Genomic DNA, 10,812 nt, shown 5'->3' on the forward strand with positions numbered 1-10,812 from the left:
CACACGTGCTCAGGAGAGAAAAGATAAATTCCGCTTGCAAACACAATTAGTTTGTCAGAAGCTGATTTGGGCATCAATGCCCCGCTCTGACCTTGTTTGCAAACAAATACATCCTTTTGTGTGGGCTGATGTCTGTGTGTCTGTGATTTCTGCGCGCCTCCAAGGAAACGAACCGCATTTGTGCAACCCCCAGATCATGCGGGCAGGCCTCCTCTGGACCCTCTCCATGTTGTCCACATCCCTCTTGCAGTGTGGTGCCCAGAACTGGACGCAGTACTCCAGCTGCGGCCTGACCAGTGCCACATAGAGGGGGAGAATCACCTCCTTGGCCCTGCTTGAGATGCATCTGTGGATGTAGGACAAGGTACTGTTAGCCCTACAGACTGTGATCTCACATTGTTGCCCCATGTTCATCTTGGAGTCAGTAATGACTCCAAGATCTCTTTCTGCCACCATGCTCTGGAGAAGGGAGTTTCCCAGCTTATAAATGTGCTGCTGGTTCCTACTGCCCAAGTGCAGCACCCTGCACTTGTCAGTATTGAAACCCATCCTGTTTTCGTTAGAGAGTGTTACTGCTTATTACCTTTTGCCTCATTCCTAAGTATGTGCACCTTCATATTAATGTTTATTTACCTTTTCCTTTCTATTTAGTTCACTGGCTTATGACCCTAATCCTTAGCATTTTCTATATAAAACTGGGTACTTCCCTTTTTGGCTTCCTGTGCCAGTTTCTGGGCTTGTGGGGTATGGTACAACATCAGGACTTCTCTAGGTCTGTTTTGTGAGGCCTGGTAGTGAGACTGATGAAACACAGCAGCATGCACTTCTCTTGTCAAGTACAGATCTTGGAACTCATCATGTTCTGACACTGGCAGTGAAGGTAAGAATTGCTCCCAGAAATAGGATTAAGCAAGACGTGCTTGCCCTTAGTGGATAAGCATAATGTAACAAAGCCCACCAAGACTACTGACATGAAGGAACATCCTTGTCAGAATAGTCAGAGATGCATTTTGGTTTGGTTTTTTCAGTTTTGCTTTTTTTTTGTTTTTAACTTGACTCTGTCTCTATAAATTATACTAAACTCGGGACATGTGCCAAGAACATCAAATCCTTGATGGTTCAAGCCCACACTCTAGTTCTTAATTCAAACTGCTAGGCCAACTTTTTAAGAGCACCAGGAGTTAAATCCGAAGTTTCAGCATCAACTTTGGCTCTTATGACACAACCAGCCATAGCACTTTTATTGGATTGAACATATGTGCCCTTCCTGAAAGCCTTAGGTTAAAACAACATGAGCTCATTAATGAAGTGAAAGCCAATTGAGTCCCCCCATACACACACCCACATTTTTTCCAGTAGCATGAGAAGAAGTCATTTGATTCAACCCAAAGTCCCCTTGTGCAAGGCCACTCAGCCTAAAGGGTGAGCAGTTGGGCTAGTTTCCTTTGTCATTCAGCAGTTAGGTTGAGGAAACTGGTCCTTTTTTAATTCTGTTCTTTCTTCTTGTCCCATATGCAGTATAATAGAATAAAAGGAAAATTGTGCACAAAGGGAAAAGAATATGGAAGATAAGACAGAAAGGGAGGGAAGATGGATTATGGGGAGGATCTATGTCAGGGGAGTGAGGCACTAACGGACACCTACTGGGTTCAGCTCTTTAGTTTTAATTTCTTACATTACACAAAGTAAGATACAGAGTTACCGGCAAACATTTAACTGTCACCCTTTTTTTTCCATTTGCACTAAGAGTTTTGGAAACATGTTATATTGCTACCATGGCACCTTTTCTTTCTTTTCTAGGACTGTGATATAAATTGTATCAATTATATTAATATTCTATTAACTCATCTCATGCCACAAGGTTGCAATATCCAGTGTGTAACAACAGTACTGGACCTTCTTCTTTATGAAGTGTTACGTGTTAGTGGACAGCAGAAAACAGTTAGGAGATCTGCAGATGATCACATCTTGGGTATATCCATCTCTCTCTGCTTCCATTTTTCTCAGCTGCAAAGGGAGGAGAGGGAGGTCCATAATGCATAGCCCCTTTAGGAAAGTGTTTTGCAATATCTGGATGAAAAGACTTACACATACAGTGCAAAGCAGCAGTAATTATATTCCTGTTCACTTCACATGCTGTGAATACACCCTAGCCAAAGTACACTCTAATATTGTAATACTTAGTTATTCATCTTCTATTGCACAACAACTTCACCTTTCTTTCATTTTGTATGTTGTTTGGATATATCAGATGATTGTGTTATGTGAATATTCTAGGTTCGTGTTTCAGGCTACTGCTTATTACTGAAGTGTTTGAGGGCCTCCCATCTAAATTTCCACCAAGAGCAAACTTTATTGTAAGCTTCACAAAACCTACAGCCTTTCTCTGTTCTCAGTGTCAAAATTGTGCCTGTGCTAGGTCTTCCGTTGAGTGGTCTTTTTCTGGGGAGGGGGTGGTTGGGACTGGTGAAGGGCTGGGAAATAAAGGGAATGTGGATGTTTGTACTGGGAGTAGCACTTCTGGGGGAAAGGCTGTCTCAAAAGGAAGGTTTTGCAATATTTCCCAAAGATAAGCAGACCTTGGTTTATATAGACATTTTAACTAGAAGTTTGAGGGGTTAGATGAGGTTAAAATTGGCAACCTAACAATTGAAGGGAAGCTGGGTGACAGTGATCATGAACTGATCACCTTCACCATCTGCCGTAAAGCCGGCAAGTCAGTCAGTTGTACAGAAGTCCTTGGGAGGAAAAACCTGCACCACATTTATAGGTTTGGTAGTGCTACGCTGGTGAGCACTACAGATGAAAGGAACTTGGGGGTCATGAGTGACCACAAGATGAACATGAACCTTCAGTGTGATGCTGCGGCTAGTAAAGTGACCAAAACGCTGGCTTGCATCCATAGATGCTTCTCAAGCAAATCCTGGGACGTCATTCTCCCGTTGTACTCGGGCTTGGTGAGGCCGCAGCTGGAGTACTGCATCCAGTTTTGGGCTCCACAATTCAAAAAGGATGTGGAGAAGCTTGAGAGGGTGCAGAGGAGCTTGATCAGAGGTCAGGAAAACAGACCTTACGATGACAGGCTCAGAGCCATGGGGCTATTCAGCCTGGGAAAGCACAGGCTCAGGGGTGATCTGGTGGCCACCTATCAGTTTATCAGGGGTGCTCATCAGGAGCTGGGGAATGACTGTTCACCAGAGCCCCCCAAGGGATGACAAGACCAAATGGTCACAAACTCCACTATGACCAGTTCAGGCTGGACATAAGGAAGAACTTCTTCACTGTCTGAGCCCCCAAGGTCCGGAACAGACTGCAACCTGAGGCAGTTCAGGCGCCCACTCTGAATGTCTTCAAAACACATTTGGATGCTTATCTTGCTGGGATCCTATGATCCCTGCTGACTTCCTGCCCCTGAGGCAGGGGACTGGACTCGATAATTCTCCGGGGTCCCTTCCAGCCCAAATGTCTATGAAGTCCATGAAATCTATAAAAATGGACCCTGATCCAAGGTACATCAGAGGAGCGGGGTGGGAGGGCTAGCAGGGTCTGCAGGGAGGTTGGTGGGGGCTAGGAGGGTTTGGCAGGATTGGGGAGGGCTAGCTGGGTCTGCGAGGGCAGGGGTTCAGGGGGGGTTAACCATTTTATTGTCTTCTTTGCCCAAACCCTCCCCTGTACCAACTGCTGTCCCCCCTTGCAAATCTTCACTATTCATATACTCTGCACTAGAAGGATGTCAGAAAAGATTACTTCTATTGACCTATTTATTCTCCAGCCTTATCCCCAAGTCCATGAATTCATCCTTGAATTTAACACATCTCCTTTCACTCATGTCATTTTTCCCACAGGGGTATCCAGATGGAAAGATGCATCTGCTAGGTCCAGCGGAAAGAAAATGGGTATAGAGCCACACAAGCAGGAGGAACAGAGTGAAAACAGGCCACGGTGGAGAGGAGCCTGACCAATTACCCAGAGAGAGCATGAAAATGAACCATCAGATTGAAAAACAGCAAATGAACCTGAATGATGACTTCATAGTAAGGAAGCCGGCCCAAATATCCAGTTAAAGAGAACAAGGCACTATGTGCCAGGAAAAAAGGATGCGATAATAAAGGCAAAGAACATGCTGAAAGACTTGGCATATCCAAACATTCACATGAGAAAAGTCTTCTGCTCACTCTACCTGCAGCCTTGGCTTCTGGTGCCCAGACAAATGTAAAAAAAGTTTAGGAGGAGGGAAGCAGAAGAGCTCAAAGGATCACAAAAGCAAATAAGTGTTTCTCCACAACATTCTCTAGCAGTCGGGATCAGGACTGTTGACTTCTGCTTCCGCCTCCTCTCCTCACACCTTTATGAAGGCACTTTAACTGACATAACGCCTGATACGTAAGACTGAAGACCATAGGCTATACCCTTAGCTGGTGAAAACTGGCATTGCTCCAGTGAAGGTAGTGCAGATATATCAGGTTGTAGTTGGGGCCCAAATGGAAAATTCAGTATTATGAAAGGCAACCCATGTTTGATGCTAAATGGGGGCTACACTGTGTTCACCCCTCATGCTGACCAGCTTCTCACAAACTTTGGGGTTTGTGACATCCCAGTGTAGAGTATAACTCCTGTGTTTCTGACATCCTTCCAGTGCAGAGTATATGAATAGTGAAGATTTGCAAAGGGGGGGACACACCAGTTGTATACAGGGGAGGGTTTAGGCAAAGACGACACTAAAATGGCTTCTGAGAGGGGAAAACTATTTGGATTAAATTATCTCTGGTGAGCGAGAGAGAATACCAGGGGTTTGGTTTGCCTTATGGGACACTACTGCTAGAGAGACCTGTCTGTTGGCTTTCTCCAGCACCACTGAACCTACAGGGGCTCTGAAGGCTGCAGGCTTGCTCGAGTTATTGAGGAGAATATTGGTTCAAACAAGTAGCATGGAAGGCCTTGGTTCTGCAATGAGGTATGCAGGGACACAGCCCAGTGCCATTTGAAATCCTGAGGCAGCCTGCCTTACATACCTCTCCTTGCAGGACCGGGCTCTTCGCCACCTCCCTGCTCTGCATTAACATGTGGCAGCTCTAGGGTAAGTTGTCACATTTCTAAAGTCTGACAAACTTGGCCCTTCCTAGCAGCTGTATGACGGCCCACAACAGGCACCATTAGAACAGATCATTTTCTGCTAAGGAAATGGGCCTTTTTTTCCCTCATTCCAACTCTGGGATTTTTCACCATGCACAGGAAACAAGTCTCACTGTGCTCTACTCCATCATTTACAGTGCCACGGGAACATTTGGATGGAGAAAGTGTTACTGTGGCTTCTTGCAATGGTCGTATTTTCCCTCCTGATTAAAATGACATAATTTAAAAAGCACATGCGATTTGGCATTTTCATAAAGCATGCTCCCTTTCCTCCCGCTGGCATGGCCAGCTGGACTGGGCCTGGACACTGTGCCTGTGTCAGGGATTTATTTCATTTGTGTTGAAAGAAAGGGGCTGTTGGGAATCTGGAAACAAACTCCGTCAGGGTCCCACCTTAATCCTTAAAGCTACACAGCTGCTTTTGAGTTTCTTAGCACAGATATCTTTAAACAGACATGGTATGTAATGATTTCCCATCAACAAGCAGCAGTGATTGGCAGATAATCTCTTCACAGATAGTTTTCATTTCTGTAGCACATTTCTTCCAAAGGATCCCTTAAGCCCAGTACAAATGTCAGCCAAAATGGTCATTAATGCTAGCTATATGTTATTAAAGGGGCAGTTCCCTCTCAGTTCAGTGTGGGTGACTTCCCTATTCAGGAATGCACATGCTAGCACGGAGTCAAGTGAAGACAACGGTAAACATATTCACTGATTTTCTATAAAACATAAAATATACCTAATGCTACCAGGATACCCCACTGTTCTCATCACTGTATTAAATGTTGTTGGATCTCACCCAAGAAGAATTATAAAGTTGATTTGGCAATCACAGAAACTCCTCCACAATTTCTCAGCTCTTCAAATTCTCATAATTAAGGCTGGGGTTTTCGAAGAAGCCCAAAAGAGTTAAGCATTCACATTCCATTGACATTCAATTATTACTTGAACTACTATAGTGCCAAGAAACTCTAGTTATGACCCAGCATCCAGTTGAGCTAGGCTCTGTACCAACCAGGGCAATAGAAAGTCCTTGCTCTGAGTTTGCAATTCAACAAAATTTCCAAGTCATTTGCATTTAAAAGACTTGAGGCTCTCAAAAAATTCCACTCTAAAACCATAGTTATCTCAACATACTGTTTCTTTTGATATTAGCACATTGTGCCCAAAGTGTTCAGGTATGGAAACTCTAGGAGCTGAGCAGATCTGAGTTAATTAGAAACTCCTTTCCAATCCTGCCCTCTGCTAAGCAGTAAACTTGACATGAAACATTGGCACAAAGAACTGCATTCTTTGTGCAATTTGATAATGCTGGTTTTCCCTCCCCTGTCCAAAATGAATAAGAAGCAGAAGTAAGCCAGATATCACACATAAGCTCCAGAGGGCCTTCATTACTATGTAGTATTCCCCTGCTCCTGGCTTCACCTTAAGAACATGAAACAATCTCTGAGGTCTGTGGACAGGTCCATATCAAAAGTTAAAGCCAACCAGTGCTGCAAACATTGGAAATGTACATCATTTTTGGTGGAGATGACAAAAAGGAAGCAGCAGGGCATTGTATAGTCTCCCCCACATCCATCACCACTAACAGAATTTTAAAAAAGCCTTGACATGAATCCTCAGGAGAAAGCCAAATAGGTGTGATACTCTTGTTAAATCTGGAAAGCTATCCACTGGCTACAAAGTGACAGACTCTAGGAGAGCTTCTCAGCAAACCACTACAGAGAAGATTCTGTAGCTGTATGGCAAATGCTTGGAGGGCTCAGTCCAAAAATGCCTCATTTCAACCTCATCCGTAGTTTTACTAGATATATGCTGTATGTCTGCAGTACATTTTAAAAAGTTGTGTCCACAGTGGGTCTTGCCGTGCTGAAGGCAATGCAAGAATGGCTATATTAATAAGGCCTTCCTCCTCCTGTGAATCTTTATGGTTGATTCTTTATGTGCAAACTCAGCAGCAGTGGCTTTTATTTTCTGGTGGCCCCAGGCAAAGGCTGAGTTCTGGACCCTCCCCACCACTTAGCACGCTAGAATTGAACCACAGTGCACCTCCCTGGTGTATTTGCCCATCTTGCATTGCCCCTAAGGCCTTTCATGGCTTTGTGACTGTAGCCTTCTCCCTTTCTCTGCTCCATCTTGTCTGTTGATCTTATTGTGTCGGATCTTACAACAGGCTACGCTCTTCTAACCAGGGCTGAGCCTCCATCTGGGGAAGGCCTAACACTCCTTTTGGTGCTTTGAAGTAATTTCTTATCATTCTCAATGAAAAGTTATCAGGAGAATTTCCATTGCATCTGTCCAAAGTCAGAGGAACAACATGGGTCTGATTATCTGTGCAAATTTAAGACAAGGAAGACTAGTTATCCATTGTAAAGCTGCTATGGCATGGCAACCTCCTTGGACTATGAATTGGGATGGTGAGATCCCACACAGTGATCCATGGGAAATGGCTTTTGAGATTTTGCAAATGAATCCAATTTACAGAGAAGATGAGTTGAAAAACAGAACAGTTTATAGCCATGGATGGCAATCCAAGGGGATTTGGAAAGTCAAACAAACAGGAGCCGAGGCTTGGCTCTAGCACTGAAATAATAATCAATCTTTGCCTTTAACAACTGTCTCACAGCAAACAATACTAGTTGTGCTGCCAAGCGTGGCTAGTCAGTATATTTAGTTTCCACTTAGTTATACAGTGGAATTAACAAGCTTGGCTAATGTTTCACCTGTTCTGGGAACAATTGCTGGTATCCTATAGAAATGGTATCTCCACCTTTAAAATATACAGTAGTTAAATGACCACTGTACTGTGAGGAACAAATGCAGGCACATCAGCACAAGAGGCAGTTCTCACAACATCTGTGCCCAGCTCCTGCAGAGAGAGACTGCCCTCACTTACCCAAACTCTGCACATCCCTAGGACAGTTTTCAGTGGTGGAAGATAACAAAACAAGCAGCAATGGTCTCAAGCTGCAGCAAGGGAAGTTTAGGTTAGATATTAGGAAAAACTTGGTCATGGGGAAGATAGTAAAGCAGTGGAACAGGCTACCTAGAGAGGTTGGAATCTCTGTCCTTAGAGGTTTTTAAGATGCGGGTAGACAAAGCCTTCGTTGTGATGATCTAGCTGGGGATGGTCCTGCTTTGAGCAGGCGGTTGGACTGGATGGCCTTCTGAGGTCCCTTCTAACCCTAATTTTCTATGCTTCTATGGTTTCTATTAGCACATGGAAAAGACCAGAATCATGCAGCTGCCTTTGGCAACATTGGGATTCTAAGATAAAATCATTTGGACAGAAAAACAAAGGCACACTTTGTCAGAAAATGAGAAACGGTAATAAGTGGACAAAGAAGACTGACAGCTGGGGTGCAGGCCCCTGGGTGTCCCCCCAATGTAAACATGAAGAAAGAAGCTTGAAAAGTGCACCTTCACCTTTCTCAAAGCTCCCGGGGTCCCCACAGGGCAGCTCTGCTCTGCCAGCTTGAAGCAGCATTGCTGGGAGTCATCTGACCTCTGGTTCCACTCCTGACAGTCAAGCTAAATCTGTAATAAGAAAACAACCAAAATACATTTGTAGTTCCTTTGGCATCAATCAGCCCAACTTTAATCACAGACATCTAAACGTGCTGCCCAGGAAAGGTTAAAGAGTTACTTTACAGCATGGCTTTGGCAAAGGTGTTTTACAGTTATTTCAAGGCCCTGCAAAGTGAGCTACAAATTCAAATGTGAGTAAGAAAAAAGTTCTGGCTTGCAAATGAAGTCAATGCAAGGATAGGTCTGTTTCTGCTGGGTGTTTGCTTTGAGTAGAGCTCTGGTGAGAGCTGTTTTGAAAAAAGTAACTTTTGTTTACTAGGCAAACAGAGAGAAGGGGCTAATGGATATGAATATTCATGCACATGAGCCTACAAGGGGCTGATCAGCTTCATCTCTCCCTGAGGTTCAGAATTGGGCTTAAAAAGCTTTACTGGAATGGATATAAGGTACCCACTTTCTGCATGCAATTATCTTTCCTAACATCACCTGGACAGCACAGGTGAGGGTCTCCCCTGGCCAGACTATCGGTTTAACATCACAGAGCAGTTTTGCAATATGTATACTGAACTTTGAGCTCAGGGCTTCAGTAATGAAAAGGAACTGTACCGAGCCACTGTGCCACAAAGTCACTGCCCCATAGATTACTAATACCATTGCATTCATTTGTCCAAGTACAAAATCCTGGACTAGTGGGGTTAACAATAACATGTCAGAATAACCACAAGCCTTAAACTGCACACTGCAGCCAAATGCAAAAAACTGCCAAATGCGGCATTCCAATAAAATGCAAGTCTCACAGTCTGTAGCTGTAATAAAATAGCTGTTAACAATTCTGAAGCTCTTTTTCTTTAAGCTTGTAAAAGCTTTGAGGTCAGCTGGAAGTCAAGCTTCAGTGGAAGTGAAAAGGCCTGATCCAGGTTGGCTCCTCCTTTTCTGATTCACCAGTGTTTTTGGAGGCAGAATGTCTGACTTAAGATTCCTTCTTCCTGTTTCCATTTTTAAAATAGTGAGAACAGGAGTGGCACTTGTGAGTAGACAAGGGAAGAGAATTGTTGTTCCATGTCTAAGGGGCTTGGTAGCCAGAGGTTTTGACACTTCTAAATTACCAGTTCAAATTTGGCCTAGATCAGCAAAGATCAAAAGTAAATCCTATTAGACAGTCTATATGCAATGAGCTGATGGCTTCACGTTACTACTTGAAGGATAAGTATTGGCATATCAACTAGCGATGACTGTCTAGGCAAGTTAACTGTGCCTCAGTTTTTCTATTTGTAAAATAAGGGTAAGAACACATAATTACATTTCTAAAGTGTTTTGAAAACCATGAATGAAAAGAGCTATGCAAATTCAAACAAAAAATACTTTAGGATAAAACCAGGAAGGAACTATATTACATATAAACTAACTTAAAAGGACTTCTTTAGAGCAATGTCATTACAAATGGCCAGGTTGTATCTGGCTTTTTCCACAGGCCTTACAGGTATCCTGGCACAGCCTATCAGATTTTGTCACCACAAATTGAGGTAACACTGTGCTGAGATTCATATGGGAAAATGCATACGGGATAAGCACAGGCACAGAGGAAGTGAGCGAGTAAAGGGCAAAAAGGAGACATAAAGGGAAATCAAGATTGGGGCCCACATGCCACATTACCTCAAAGGTGCCTAACATCCCCTCTACATGTTATATATATTATGCAATTATCTGGTACTTGCACAATTAATTTAGACTGGCTACACATGCAAAAGAAGATCCAGACTGCTATAAAGTTAGAGCTGGAAAATGTGTAATAACTTTTTAGTCAGCTGACAGGTCTCAGGCATAGTCAGCTGCTAGGGCTCCCAGAATAGAGGCATGCGAAATGGGCCCTATTTGATTTGGATTTGGCCCAAATCAGGGACAGTGATTCGATTACTTGTTTCGGATCACTGTCCCCAATTCAATTCAGCCAAATCTGAATCTGAAGATTCGATGCTGATTCGGCGAATCAGCAATTTGGACATAGACACAGCTTTAAATGTTTTTTCTACAAAGCTCGAGGTACCAGGCATGGCTTGTGAACAATGCGATGCTGGGGTGGATGGAGTGTCTTACAGTAGCACGGGGAGCTCCCCGTGTGCTCAGTGGTGAACCCGAAAGTAGACTGGGACT

Source organism: Crocodylus porosus, unplaced genomic scaffold (genome assembly GCF_001723895.1).
Source record: "Crocodylus porosus isolate Cpor-Errol unplaced genomic scaffold, CroPor_comp1, whole genome shotgun sequence".
NCBI lineage: Eukaryota > Metazoa > Chordata > Crocodylia > Crocodylidae > Crocodylus > Crocodylus porosus.